Source organism: Rattus norvegicus, chromosome 6 (genome assembly GCF_036323735.1).
Source record: "Rattus norvegicus strain BN/NHsdMcwi chromosome 6, GRCr8, whole genome shotgun sequence".
Lineage (NCBI taxonomy): Eukaryota > Metazoa > Chordata > Mammalia > Rodentia > Muridae > Rattus > Rattus norvegicus.
In genome coordinates this window covers 71,553,096-71,564,447 of record NC_086024.1, presented here as the reverse complement: position 1 = coordinate 71,564,447, position 11,352 = coordinate 71,553,096, and the positions used below count along the sequence as shown (strand labels likewise).

General features: G+C 37.0%; 1 non-coding gene across 1 annotated transcript; it reads right to left on the bottom strand.

Moving 5' to 3' along the window:
* Positions 1-2,367: 2,367 nt before the first annotated feature.
* Positions 2,368-2,498, bottom strand: LOC120093468 (small nucleolar RNA SNORA17). Its single transcript, XR_005486519.1, has one exon. It is a non-coding gene; the product is annotated as a small nucleolar RNA SNORA17 (small nucleolar RNA).
* Between the last annotated feature and the right edge of the window lie 8,854 nt (positions 2,499-11,352).

Sequence of the window (11,352 nt, the reverse complement as noted above, 5' to 3'; positions counted from 1 at the left end):
TATATTTTGGATAATGACATTTAGCCAAAACTCAGATATGAGTATTTCCAAATCATTAAAATTCTAATTTTTACAGTTGGAACATAGACATTATTTTAATATTAAAAGCTAAATATTGTCACAAATGTGATTTTTTGCAAAAATTAATGTATTATAACTTCATCTTGATAGCAATTTAGTTTTTCATTGTAGAGTAAATAGTAATAAAATAAACCTTTTTATTATAAATTTTGAAAAAGATAACAGCAAATGAAGAGAGGAAACTGACTTGGTAAATTGAAATATAGCGGTAAAATTTTAATCAACAATGAATATAAGCTGGTTTAATAAAGAACATATGTTTATAGAAACACATGTAGCCTTCATGATCCAGAAAGTTTTGAAATAGTACTTTGGTTTGTTTATTAGAATGATTTTTGAGACAGGTTTAACTGTAGAGAAGGCTGGTCTCAAAGTCACAGCATTCCTCCTGCTTCAGTATCCCAAGTTCGTGGATCAAAGTTACAGCTTGCCATGTTTGATTTTAACATCCTTCTCTGATTTTATTTTATTTTGCCTGTTTTTTGTATATTTATGTCATCATATGAGTAGACATTCATATTTATTACTTATTTTCCTATTGCTGTGATAAAATACCATGATCAAGGGGAAACTAAAGAAGAAGGGGTTCATTTGAACTTTTGATCCTAGAGGACGAGTCCACAATACCTGGAGTGGTATGGAGCACCTATCCAGAACAGGAAGCTGGGACATTATATCTTCAATTGTTAAAAAACAAAAACAAACAAACCAAACAAAACAAAACAAAACAAAAACAAAACAGAGAAAGCAAATTGGAAATGAGAAAAGTTCTAAATTCCCAAAGCCCTGCTCCTTGTGATGTACATCCTCTAGCAAAGTGACACCTCCTAAAGATTGTATAAGGTTGTATAATATCCTCTAAACAAAGTCTTCCAAATATAAAACAACTCTTGGTCTATTGAGTTTATTGTCATTTTAACTACCCCACTCACTTTTCTCCATATCTCCAAATACATTTCCATTTCTTAGTCTTAGATACTCTGCCTGCAGTAGGATGAGATATCAAAGTAAGTTTAATATTCATTTCCTGGATGGCAAACAATAATGAGAACTTTTTTGTTAACTTTTATTGGTTCTTTGTGAATTTCACCTGATGATCTCCAATCCCACTTATCTCTTCTCCCCTCATATTTGCCTTTCACCATTGCAACCTTCCCCCTCATCAAAGAAAACTATCTCGTTGTAGAAGCATTTGTGTGTCATAGTGTCTCCCACAGTATATCTTCTTGTTCATATTAGTTGCTTGTAAATATTAATTGAAGTAAGTTTTTGATCTGGTACAAGGCTTCTGGCTTCTGTAACATTTGATACTGTATTCTCACTGAGATTTCTCTTGTATATCCTGTTGTTTCACGTGCCATGTAGATCCTGTTATTTTGGATCCATAGGACTGTATCCTCCAGCAATTCATCATGTGATTGGTGTAGGGGTGGACTAATCCAAAGCCCTGAATCTAGACCTAAGAGGTACCTGAACTGGTCAGTCTACAAAATGTCTGTCACACACAACACTGGAGCAAGCTCTCCTTCCCTGCCCAAGTTAGTCTATCCAATGCCCATCCAATGATGCTCAGGCAAGAACGAAGGCCAATTTTGAACATCCCTGAGACTTCAATATGTCCTCATGAAGCAGGCCAGACAGCCTTGCCTTTGGTGGTTACAGACCCTTGCTGCTGCAGGTCCGTGGACCCAGAAATGGGTCCTGTTAGCAACACATGACTGAATTGCAGCATGTTCTCATGTGTCATCAGCAGCTACTCACTTCAGACTGTTCCTCCCTACCCTCAAGTTTCCAGTTCTTCCTCTCTTCACTGTGTCCATATCCCACATCCTCCTGTTTCTCTTTCTTTTCCATTTCACCCTCACTTATTTGCTCTTCTTAGTGGTACCCTGGGCTTCTGAGTATTGGGGCTTGTTTCCGGAGTAATCAAAGCTTTGCCGTACCTATGCATTTTGACACTAGGCAGGGATCCTCTCAGGGTCTGTCTTCCCTCTAGGCCTGCACAGTCCTGTAGCAGTGGTCAGCTCAGGCTAGCTCACTGTCTGTGCTTTATGGGGTAGGACCTGTGGTTATCTCTGCTCACTCTTCAAGCAGGCTGGCTGCTTGCTGTGGGGATAGTCTGTCTCAGGTTCACTCCTGTCCTGTGCCAACAGTGCCAGATGGAGTTCTAGTGGCTCTCTTGCTGTTGAATGGCTTCAGAAGATGGTCATCTCATCTCTGGCTCACTTACTGCCCTAAGATCCTTACCTTGGCGTCCTTTCTGTCTCTCACCTCTTTTTTTCAATGAGTGTTAGTCTACTAATCATTCAGATGTACACTGGCCATAAAGCTGAGTGAAGAAATAGATGGTCTCCTCTGAGCCATCTATTGACCCATACATGACATAGCAGCTCCTGCTGCACTGCCTTTAAGAATAGATGAAGAATCTTTAAACTGAATCACATCTGGTTATAACTCGTTGTCTGATACCTATCTATTTGAGTCATTTTTAATTGTTCGTATTGTTTTTTAAAGTTTCTAAAACACTTTATATACTATAATATAGTCATCTGTTAGATTTGTAGCCACCAACGCTATCTCCCATTCTATATGCAGATTCCTCGCTCAATTTTAAGTCTTCTTTTTCAGCGTAAAATCATATTAATACCCATTTGATGGTACTTGGTTTTATTTTCTGAATAACAAGGATCTTTACCTGAAATCTACTCCTTTCTCTTTCTAGAAGTTTCCAAAAATTAGGTAAAACCCTGATATTTTTGATTCATTTGGTATTGATTATTGTGCAAGTTGAGAAAGAAAGCACCAGTTTCATGCTATATGTAGGTATTCTGTTTATTAGGACTATTTGCTAATGATGCTGTCTTTGCTCCAATTTGTGTTTTTGTGGCATGGTTACAAAATATCATGCAGCAGTAGGTACAATATACATCTAGCTCTTCGATTCTGTTTCATTGATCAATGTGTCTAATATTTTGTGGTAGTGCCATGATGTTTTCACTACAATAGCTCTATAGTCAGTACTGGTTATACCACAGTCATGGTTGTTACATAAGTGAGAGTTTTATTGCTCTGAAGAGGTACTAAAAACACAGCAACTCTTATAAAGAAAAACATTTCATTGGGTCTGGCTCACAAATCTTGAATTCTAGTCCATTATCTTCATGGCAGGAAACATGGCTGCATAGGCAGACATAGTGCTAGAGAGATATCTGAGAATTCCATATCTGAATAGATAGACAGTAGGAAGAAAGAAACACTGGCGCTGCCTTGAGCACTTAAAACCTCAAAGACAACTCCAATGATATACTTTCTCCAATACAGGCACACGTAGTAGTGTCACTTGCTGTAAGGCCTTGGGGGCCATTTTCAAACCACCACAGTTTTTATTAATATTGATTATTTTGGTTTTATATAGTCTTCTGAGAGTTGACATAAATTCTAAGATTTTCAAAATTTTCTGTAAATCATTTCCTTGAAAATATGATAGTGATCACTGAGTCTGTAGATTATTTCTTGGTATGATAGGTATTTTCTCAATACTGTTCCTAATAGTTCATGTCATGTAATGTCTTGCTATATTTTTGTGTCATCTTCAACTTCTGTCTTTAGTGTCACAAAATTCGACCGAACAGATCTTTCAGATCCTTGTTTTGTTTTGTTTTGTTTTGTTTTGTTTGTTTCATGTGTGATTACTGTGAATAAAGCTACTTTCCAGTTGTCTTTCTTAGGCTGCTAGGTTTTGGTATACTAGAATGATCTTGATTTAAGTATGAACCTTTTACATTTTTCCTGCTGTAGTGTGTTTTTACTTGAGTTGTTTATAATCCCCCTATTATAAATAGGTATTGCATCTTGTCAAAATCCTCTTCTGCATCATTTCAAATAATGTGGTTTCTGACATTAAGTATGTTTGTGTGATTAACTACATTTATTGATTTATGAATATTGAATCATTCCTGCACTTCTTGAATGAAGACAACTTTATCAGGATGAATGATCTTTTAGATATATTTTTAAATTTGTTTTCAAAGATTTTATTTGTATTGTTTTGTGTGTGTTTACATTCAGGAGCTCTTGTTTTCTTGTTAAGACTTTATCTGGATTTGGGGACAGAGTATCCATAAATTCATTACAAGGATTGGAAGAATAATGGCTTCCTTTTCTACTTTATGGAATAGTTTAAACGGGATTTAATATTAGTTCTTCTTTGAAGTTCTGCAAGAATACTTCAATAGTTACAATATTTACAATTGTTGGTTTCTCTTTCTATTTTATCGAATAGTTTGAACAGTATTGATACTAGTTGTTCATTGATGATCTGTTAGAATACTGTACTAGTTACATTCTTTAGTTTGGAAATTTTTAGCTATTATGTTTATGTTATATAAAGTTATAAATATGTTAAATTATTTACTTTATCTCTGTTTAACTTTTCTAGATCATATGCCTCTAGAAATTCTTCAATTTATTTTAGATTTTCTTTTTAAATTTTTTATTGTATATGTTATGTATTTAGGATTCTAATGTTATCTCCTTTTCCAGTTCCTCCTTGTCCCATCCCCCTTCCCACTGCTTCTATTAGGATACTTTTCCTCCCACCCACTCCCTCCCACCTCTACACCCTGACTTTCCCATACACTGGAGTAAGCAAGCCTACACAGGACCAAGGGTCTCTCTTCCTATTGAGGTAACACAATGACATCTTGTGATCCATATGTGTCTGGATCCATGAATCCCTCCATGGTTGGTGGTTTAGTCCCTGAGAGCTCTAGGGACTGGAGTTAGATCTGGTTGGTTGATATTTTTGTTTTTTCTATGGGATTGCAAACCCCTTCAGCTCCTTCTATTCCTTCTCTAACTCATCCATTGAAGATGCTTTGCTCAGTCGGATGGTTAGCTGCAAGCATCCTAATCTGTACAGGTAAGACTCAGGCAGAGAGCCTGTTAGGAGATATCCATATTAGTCTCCTGTCAGAAAGCACTTCTTCGTATCAGCAATAGTGACTGAGTGCAGTGATTGAATATGGGATGGATTCCAAGGCAGGGCAGTCTCTGGATGGCCTCTCCTTTAATCACCACTCCACTCTTTGTCCCTGTACGTCCTTTAGACAGGAGCAAATCTGGGATAAATTTTTTGAAGGGTGCATGGCCATATCCCCCAACTGGGGACCTTGCCTAACCTCTAGATATGGTCTCTATAGGTTCTCCCTTTCCTTTGTTGGGCATTTCAAAACTGTTGGATCCTGGGAGCCTCTTGCTTTCCAGGCATCTGGGACTTACTGGTGGCTACCCCAAGTTCACCATCCCCCATTGCTAAGCACCTCTGTTCAAATTCCTGACCTTCTTTATATCATCCCATTCTCCTCTCATATGTGATCCTGCCCACTATTTTTCCTCCCTCTCCTCTCTTCCTTACAAGTCCCTCCCATCTTCTAACTGCATTGAGTATTTTGTTCCCATTTCCAAGAAGGACTGAAGCATCCAAATTTTGTCTTTCCTTCTTCTTGAGCATCATAGGGTCTGTAAATTGTATCTTGGCTCTTCTGAGCCTTTGAAGTAATATTCACTTATCAGTTAGTGCATACCACATGTGGTGATTTTTTTTTTTTTGGTGACTGGGTTAACTTACTCAGGATGAGATTTTCTAGTTCCATCCATTTGCCAAAAAAATTTAATGAAGCCATTGTTTTTAATGGCTGAGCAGTACTCCATTATGTAAATATACCATGTTTTCTGTATCCATTTCTCTGTTGAAGGACATCTGGGCCTTTCTGTTTTGGCTACTATAAATAAGGCTGCTATGAACATAGTGGGGCATGTGTCCTTATTATATGTTGGAGCATCTTTTGGGTATATGCCCAGGAGCAAGCAGTATAGCTGGGCCCTCAGATAGTACTATGCCCAATTTTGTGAGGAACCTACAGACTGATTTCCATAGTAGTTATAACAGCTTGCAATCCCACCAACAATGGAGGAGAGTTTCTCTTTCTCCACATCCTCAGCAGAATCTGCTGTCACCTGCATTTTTCTTAGACATTCTGACTGGTTTGAGGTGGAATCTCATGGTGGTTTTGATTTGCAGTTCCCCAATCAGTAAGGATGTTGAACTTTCCTTTAAGTGTTTTCCAGCCATTTGATATTTCTCGTTTTAAAGTTCTCTGTTTAGCTCCCTACTCCATTTTTAATAGGGTTATTTGTTTCTCTGGTGTTGAAATTCTTTAGTTCTTTGTATATATTGGATATTAGCTCTCTATTGGATATAGGATTGGTGAAAATCTTTTCCCAATCTGTTGGTTGCCATTTTGTCCAATTGACAATGTATTTTGCCTTAGAGAAACTTTGCAATTTTATGAGGTCCCAGTTGTTGAATGTTGATCTTAGAGCATAAGCCCTAGGTGTTCTGTTCAGGAAAATTTGGCCTGTGTCAATGTATCTGAGGTTCTTTTCCAATTCATCTTCTATTAGAATCAACATATCTGGTTTTATATGGATGTCCTTGATCCACTTGTACTTGAGCTTTGTACAAGGAGATAAGAATTTGAATTCATCTACATGCTGCATGGGAATATTTCAATCTTTTTATATTGGTGGAGGGTTAGTTTGTGACTAAATATATGGGTATCATGAGGTGCTGAGAAGCAGGTATATTCTTTTTGTTATGGTGAAATGTTCTGTAGATATCTGTTAAGTCCATTTGGTCCATACCTTCTGTTAGTTTCACTGTGTCTCTGCATAGTTTCTGTTTCCATGATCTGTCTATTGATGACAGTAAAGTATTAAAGTTTCCTTCTATTATTGTGTGAGGTTCAATGTGTTCTTTGAGCTTCAGTAATATTTCTTTTACAAATGTGGGTGCCCTTAAATTTGGGACACAGATGTTCAGATTTAAGAGTTCCTCTTCGTATATTTTTCTTTTGGTGAGTATGTAGTGTCCTTCCTTTCTTTTTTAGTAAATTTTGGTTCAAAATTGATTTAATTCAATATTAGAATGGCTACTCCAGCTTTTGTCTTGGGACCATTTTCTTGGAATTTTTTCCCAGGCTTTTATTCTGAGAAAGTGTCTGTCTTTTTACTGAGGTGTGTGACCTGTTTGCAACAAAGTACTGGGTCCTAGCTAATATCCAGCCTCTTAGTCTTTGTCATTTTATTGGGTAATTGAATTCATTGATGATGAGAACTATTAAAGACCAATGACTGTTGCCTCCAATTATTTTATTTTTTTTGTTCTTAGAGGTGGAATTATGCTTGAGTGGTTTTTGCTTTTGGGTTTGTTGTGATATTAGTTTCTTGATTTTTCTTCAGTGTAGTTTCCCTCCTTGGTGGAGTTTTCCTTCTCTTATCCTCTGTAGGACTGGATTAATGGAAAGATATTATTTAACTTAGTTTTTGTTTTTCAATACCTTGGTTTCTCCATGTATAGTAATTGCAACTTTTGCTGGGTAAAGTAGCCTAGAAGCCATTTTTCCTCCGTTAGCATCTGTATGACCTCTGCCTGAGATTTTTCTGGATTTTAGAGTCTCTGTTGAGAAATTTAGTGTGATTCTGATGTTGATCACAGAATTGTTGTTACTTGATCTTTTTATGTTGTTACTTGATCTTTTTCCCTAAGTGCTTTCAATATTCTTTTGTTTTTGTTGTTGTTGCTGTTGTTGTTGTTATTCTGTGCATTCAGTATTTTAATTATTATGTGACAGGAGGAATTTCTTTTCTTGTCTTGATCATCTATTCGGTGATCTTTAGCCTTCTTGTCTGTTTAGAGGCATATTTTTTTTAGGTTAGGGAAGTTTTCTTTCTATAATTTTGTTGAAGATATTTTCTGGCCCTTTGAGTTGAGAATCTTCATTATCTTTTATACCTATTATCCTTATATACGGTCTTTTCATTGTGTTCTAAATTTCTTGAATGCTTTGATTTAGGAGCTTTTTGCTTGTTGTAATTTTTTTAATCTTTTTTAATGTCTTCAATGGTATCTTCTACACCTATCCTCTTTTCTATCTCTTGTATGCCATTGTTTCTGCACCTGTTTGATTGTGTTTCCCTGTATTTCTTTAAGAATTTTATGTTGTTCTTCTTTAAGGGCTTCTACTTGTCCTCTATCATATTCATGAGATGGGATTTTAGACTGGTATCTTGCTTTTCAGGTATGTTGGGGTATCCAGGGCTTGGTGTCGTAGGAGAACTGGGTTCTGATGTTGTCAAATAGCATTGGTTTCTGTTGTTTATGGTCCTGTGCTTGCTTCTTGCCATTTGATTATCTCTAGTGCTAACTGCCCTTGCTATCTCTGACTGGAACTTGTCCCTCCTCTGACCCTGGTTGTGTCAGAACTCCTGGGAGTCCAACTATCTCAGTGACTCTGTGATTTTTGGGTCTTGTGATATTGAGACCCTGGGTGTGGCAGGGCTTCTGGGAGTCAGACTGCCTTTGGGATTCTGAAATCCTGGTGTTCCAAACAAAGCTCCTGAGATTCTGTTGTGTCAGAGGTCCTAGGAGTCAAGCTTTCTCTAGGTATGGCAGGAATGGGTGGGGAGCCAGAGCTGTGGGCCTGCACTGGGCAAATGCACAAGCCAGAACAATTAAGTGCCTCTGGCTGAGCAGGGGTTTCTGCTTTCCTGGTTCCTGTGGGGATCATATTTATGAAGGGTGTTGGGGCCATTGTTGGGGCCTCAATGTGTTCATGGGTGTGTCAGAGCACCTGGGAGGTGAAAGTGCACTTGACTGCTGTAGGAAGGGGTGAAGTGATATCACTCTGCATCTGTTCCAGGCACTGGAACATGCTGGGAGGAACCTGTGCTTCGAGATTTGTGGTGGTTCCTATGACCCTGTCTCCCAGGGGTCCCAGTTATGCTAGGAGTTGGGTCAGATGTTGTGGCCTCACCCATGACCCTGGGACTTTCAGAGCACCTTGGAGTTGAGCTTCTTTTGGGTGTTGTAGAATGGGTGGGGAGCTATGTTTTATTATGGCATGTATTTCTTTCACATTCAGATATGATAGTTTGGGGGGATATATTAGACATATTTGACAATTGTGGTCTGTCGAGTTTTGCAATTTAAGTCTTCTTGCTCTTATGGTGTGAATGAAAAAGATAATAATTATCATAATATACTTAATTTGTATTTAACTCACATCTTATGTGTTTCAGATTTCCATATATGCTCTTTGTTTTATATATATTTAATCTTTTAACTATAACGTTTCCTGGAGAACTTCTTTTCCTACATGTTTGGTATTCTCCTTCCCTCTTGCATATCTATGGGTTTCACTTACTCCATTTTGGGGATTTTAAATGATCTTATTAAAAATATTTTCTCTGCCATGTGCCTGGAATAATTTTCTTATTGAATGGCATTTGATGAAGTCTCTAAGTTCTTGTGAATTCTACTCATCCATTTAGACAATCATTGAAATTTACCAAGATGAGTTAGTTCTATTGTTTCCTTCATAGACTGATACTTTGCCTTTTGTCTGATCCATTCTACCATTGAGGTTTTTCACTGAACTTTCTATTTGGCTTATTGTATTTTTCATATCTATTATCATTTCAGTTTGGTCTTTCTTCAGTATTTCTATGTCACATTTAAATTCTATTTTGATATTTAAAATGGACTTTTTTATTTTATCAACTATGATTCTCACAGAAAACACCTGAGTCTTCTTTTTGCTATTTCTTATTTTATATCTGGAAAGACATTTGATTGGGGCTATTTGCTCTTATTCAGAATTTTTGGATGAGGAAAACTATTTTGATTTTCAAATACTACTTGGTTTTTAAGTCTGGGTTCTGCCTATCTAGGATTGCATTTATGATCAAGATTTTTGTTCTTGCTACAATTTTTTTAATTCAGGTCGCTTGTCTTCATTCAGTGGATATGTTTACAATATTCAGGAGAAACTACATTATACATAGTTGTGCTAATCTATCTCTTTCTAAATTCCATTCTAAATTCTAAATATTCCATCTCTTTATATTGAGTACTATTTACAATAGGCACTGTCCAGTAATCAATTCACTCAGATAATAGAATATGAGGTTATTATGGAACAAAACCCTTTTATATATCAATTTATTTGAGGGTCAGTAGACACCAATAGTACTTACTATATACAATCAATGAGTGAAAATGAAATGTAGTAAGTAATAATAGTGAGACTAGTAACGAGTACTGGGGTTTGAGATGGAAAATTGAGAAGAGGTGACTAATAGGAGTTACACTAATTAAGGCAATGAAAAAAATGGAAAGAGGATGTGAAAGTTATGGTTAATATTAGAGTAAAAAGTCTAGGTAACCATATGTGCTCATATTGTAAACTTGGGCGCCATTTGTGCTTTGGAAGATGTAACAAAAATAATAGAGGGTATGAGAATGAAGAAAAGAAAAAAAAACAAGAAAAAGAAAGAAAAGTGGGGGCAGGGACTATAGGGGACAGTGTTGTCCTGCTACAAAGGCTTACCTTCCTCTATTAAAATATGACTTGGCAACAGTATAAGATAATAAAATATTATGAAATCTTTGGCAGCTAAGAAATAGCTGTATTGGGAAAAGAGATATGGGTGGAGAGATGAAAATGAGATCACTAGCTTGAAAATTGTTTTTGTGTCCTTGGTTGATCTTCTGGTTTGGCTCTGTGGTCTTGCTCAAGAAGTTGCTTTGTATTATTGTTTATCACTCTGATTCCTCACTTGTGGGCCCCCTGCTCCCTTTGTGTGGAGAGTATTATTGGATTAATTCTGTGGATTGTAGATAGCCGAGCCAAACTAATCTTAACCATTTTCACTGTTTTCTCATAGTATCTGGAGCATCTTGTGACTCTTCAATGCCCTCCAAAATGGTCTGAAGTTTATGTTTAGACCCATAGCTATGCCTTTCCTTGTTGGAGCACTAATGACGTCCTGACAGCAGTCACTGGAACCTTTTCTATGACATTCCTGTCCAGGAAGCTTTTGTAGAGTTTCTGGTAGGAGACTTTCAGTCCACTATATGCAAAGTATAATGTGAAGCTTTCTTAGTCAGGGTTCTCTAGAGTCACAGAATTTATGGGTCTTCTCTTATAGGAAGAGAATTTGATGACTTACAATCTGTAGTTAAATGCTATTAATGATCAACAGCAGCTGTGAATGGAAGTCCAAGGATCTAGCATTGAGTTGCTCAGTCCCATGAGGCAGGCAGACAGGCAAAAAAGAGAGACTGTTCCTTCTCCAATGTCCTTATGTAAATCTCTAGCAGAAGGTATGTCCCAAATTAAAGGTGTGTACCACCATGCCTGGGTCTGG